Genomic DNA, 4,269 nt, shown 5'->3' with positions numbered 1-4,269 from the left:
TTCAACAATGACCTTACAGACTCCAGAGTAGCCTACTAGTTAGGTGCTTGGAACTGAAGAGCAAACTATTGAGGACCTTGCTAGTGAGACTCCAATCCTAGAGTAGCCTATTAGTCAGGACCTTGGTAGTCAAGGGCGCATTGAGGACATTGGTACTATCTTCGAGCAGCCTATCAGTTAGGACCTTGGTAGTCAAGGGCCTGGCATTGAGGACATTGGTATTGAGGAGCATGATGGCTGACGGCTTTGTAATCACAAGTTTTGAACTTCTATGTAAAGTGAATATCTAATAAAAAGTTAACTACTTTTTTGATTTATTTACTCTCATTATTGTGTATAACACTTATTTCATTAATTTTGGACTTGTCAATGTACAAATTAATTTTTACATATACTTTGGACTAGTTTTCAATTAAAATTTAAGAAAAACCCAATCTTCAAAGCACATATAAAAACATAAAAACAAGCATTTTTAAATATATTTTTAAAAAAGATGAAACTCAAATTATAAAATTTAACGCAGCCTAGATAAGTTACAAGAAAAAATAAGATTCAATAGTTGTAAACTCTCTTAATATTTAATGGTGTTAATAGACACCTTCAAAGTTACAAACTCTCTTAACATTTAATGGTGTTAATAGACACCTTTAAAAGTTACATATTAAGGAAACTCTCACCATATTTATAAAGGTGTTAACAAACACCAAAAGTTACAATAAGCCTGAGATAAGTTACACAAAAAAATAAGATTCAGCAATTGTAAACTCTCTTAATATTTATAATAATGTTTAGGAAACACTTTCAAAAGTTACATGTGGAAGTAGCAAACTCTCACAATTTTTATAAAGGTGTTTAAAAACACCAAAAGTTACAATAAGCCTCTCACTGGAAGGCAAATCTATTTTCTCTCTCTATCCTAAATTCAACCCATTCAAGAGCTGCTGAGCTCATCTCATCCTCATCAATGTAGTTAAAATTACAGAAAGAGAAGTAAGGATTGATGAATTTTCTTCTTCATAAGACTTTATTTATTCCGAATGGATTGCACTTCCTAGGGGTGAAAATCTTCCATAACAAGCCACACGTGAAGATATCTCACTTTGAAAGTCTGTCAGCTCTCTCCTATATGACTGCAATTTATCTATTTCACTAGTAGCCATACTTATTTTTATTTTCTCCTCCTTCTCTAAGTATTTTTTACAAGCAAAGTCATCATTCTCGTATTGGGTTAACGGAGCTGGATTTCGCTTTCTCTCCTCTCTCTTTCCCTGGTTCTCGGCAATCATTGGTGCTACCAATGGCTTCCTCGACGGAATCGACTACTTCAAAAAGATCCATGGAAATGAGAGGAGGAAGGTAACGAGAGCGAGGAAGGTAGCTAGAGGAGGTAAGGAAAGATGGAAGGAGTATGCTTGAGGAGAGGAGGTAAGGCTGCAGGCAATCAAGATGGAAGGAGTAAGCTCGAGGAGAGGAATAAGGTAAGAAGAGCAAAGTGGAAGAAGTGTTTGCTGTAGGCAAGATATAGAAGACTAATGACTACTAAGGGGTTTATAGAATTGCAGACTCATAATGTGAGATGAAAGGAGTAAGCTTGAGGAGAGGAGTAAGGTAAGAAGAGAAAAGTGGAAGAAGTGTTTACTATGGGCAAGATATAGAAGACAAATGACTACTAAGAGATTTATAGAACTGCAGACTCATAATGTGAGATTCAAGATTTATAATAAAGAATTGGTAGAGGCTAAGATGACTAGATTATCTGAAGTAACAGATGCAAGACCATAATGCGAGACATGTGAGACATGTAAGACAGTGAGTACATTGAAATCTATAAAATAAAATGATGGGATGCGACCATAATGTGAGACATGTGAGACATGTAAGACAGTGATCAGTACATTGAAATCTATAAAATAAAATGATGGAACACAAGAATGATATAATTATTAGAATCTCATCATGAGATATTTTTTTAATATAATAAGTTAGACTTGCTGATGCAAGACCGTAATGCGAGACATGTGAGATGATAGATTTTGAGTACATTGAAATCTATAAAATAAAGTGATGGAACACAAGAATGATATAATTATTAGATTCTCATCATAAGATATTTATTGTATATGATAAGTTAGACTTCAAAAAAAGTAAAACCGATTTGATAAATTTAGAGAGGTGACTTTTCCATTGAGTGAAGTAAAAAATAAAAGACCGTAAATGTGAGAGACACATGAGATGATAGATTTTGAATCGATTTAAATCTATGAAATAAAGTGATTGAAGACAAGAATATTATAATTAGACTCCCTTCTTTCGTCCATCCTAGTCCTTCTATAAGCACATTCTTCGTTTATCACTCTTAATTTATCATCTCTCCACCCACCATGGATGTCCTTAGCATCGTCGGAGACGTGGAGTCTGGAATCGACAGTCTCAAACAATGGGTTGCTGACCAAGGAGCAAGGAGAGATGCAAGAATTCGACAAGGCTCTCCACTGACATGGATGGAGAGAGAGGAATTTGATGCACAGAGGTGGACAGAGAGGGAGGAGACTCAGAAGATAGCAGAGAATGAAAGACTTTTACAATGTATTATGAAAGCACGACAAGATCTCTTGGACTTCTTAAGCAACCTACGTTATCGAAGCACTCGGTATGGCCGATTTGATCGGGATGCTGAAAGAACAATAAAGGCCTCCCAAAGAGATTATAAAGAAACAATCTGTGACTGTTTGAATTTCTTCCTTCATTGTAATTATGTTGATGATACGGAAGTGGAGTTCGTGGAAGATTGGATTGTTGAGAAGATAAGAGATACTAATGATGAGATCTTCTAGTGTGATCTCGGCCTCTGTGGCCTGTCCATCATGATTGCTTGAATTTCTTCCTTCATTGTAATTATGTTGAGGATATGGACATGGAGTCTATGGAAGATTGGATTATTGAGAAGATAAGAGATACTAATTATGAGATCTTCTAGTGTGATCTTGGTTTCTATGGCTTGTAATAGTTTTGTATTCTCTGCAACAAGTCTGGTAGGGCTGAGTAGATCATATTAGAATTACTAATACAATTTATTTTTTTAGAATTGCTAATACAATAATAATACAAATTGAATAAATATCATAAGTAAATATCCTAATGTATTGTAACATTTAACATAAGTTTAAAAAACACTATCATTAGTCAACACAAACAAGATAAAAATATTCAAGGTCTCATGTTTCTTTCTACATGCTTTACAACTGAATAGAGTCTGATGATTCCTCTTGAGGCTGTGATGCTCTAAGAGTACATTGAGTCTCTACTTCTTGTGTGGATGGTGTACATTGAGATTCTACTTCTGGTGCAATCGGGATAGACTCAATCTCTTCCTCCTTTGCAAGATGTGATGTTGTAGATGCACATTGAGTCTCTACTTCTTGTGTAGGAATGTGTAGGAAGAATGCATTGAGTCTCTAATTCAAGTGGAGACTGTAATGCTTCTACTTGAGGCTGCAGCTCCCTCAGGTTCTTCATTGAGTCCATCATGTTGTTTCCCAATGGTAGCAGTTAGGTAGTGAACAACAGTCTTAGCCATAAAATCTTGTAACTCGAGCTTTATATATGCTTCTATTGAGACATGTTCAAAAATTTCATTGAGAAACAACATGAAGTTGTAGGCAATTCTCCACCCACTACTAAACTTGTCTTTCTGCTCCACTATGAGGCGTGTCTGGAAATTTGGTTGGTCTTGATGCTCCCTGATTTTCATAATCGCAGATACTAACTTGTTTGCAGACCTGTCCATCATGACATATGACAAAGTGAATTTGTGTAGTAAATAGTAAGATGCATGTTCATAATGATGTGATAAAAGAACACTTACTTGAACACCCCGTGAAAGCCTATAAATGAATTGATAAACCAACAATGGTTGTCATCAAGATCCCATACTATCAGGCTCCAATGTGAGCTACATCACCAATAAAGGGCGATGAGATCTATCACAATATTAAGTATTAATTAACAAAATATTACAAATAAAATAGTAAAAGAAAGATTGAGACGATACTTACTTCTCATAATATGGCATAAAGACAACTAGCATGCCATCCAAGTCTAAAGGTTGTAGCATTGAACAAACATCATCTACCGTCTTCTTGGTATCACTAAGTACAACTGAAAGGAGAGAATCGAGCATACACACGCGATTCTATATTGATCTAGGAAAGTGAGATATAACCGTACTGCAGCAATAAATAAACAAATGTTAGAAGCAGATTGAATCAA

This window comes from Dipteris shenzhenensis, chromosome 25, assembly GCF_047967505.1.
Source record: "Dipteris shenzhenensis isolate YYH24624 ecotype China chromosome 25, Dip_SZ_1.0, whole genome shotgun sequence".
Classification (NCBI taxonomy): domain Eukaryota; kingdom Viridiplantae; phylum Streptophyta; class Polypodiopsida; order Gleicheniales; family Dipteridaceae; genus Dipteris; species Dipteris shenzhenensis.
Note: the sequence above shows the minus strand (reverse complement) of the source record.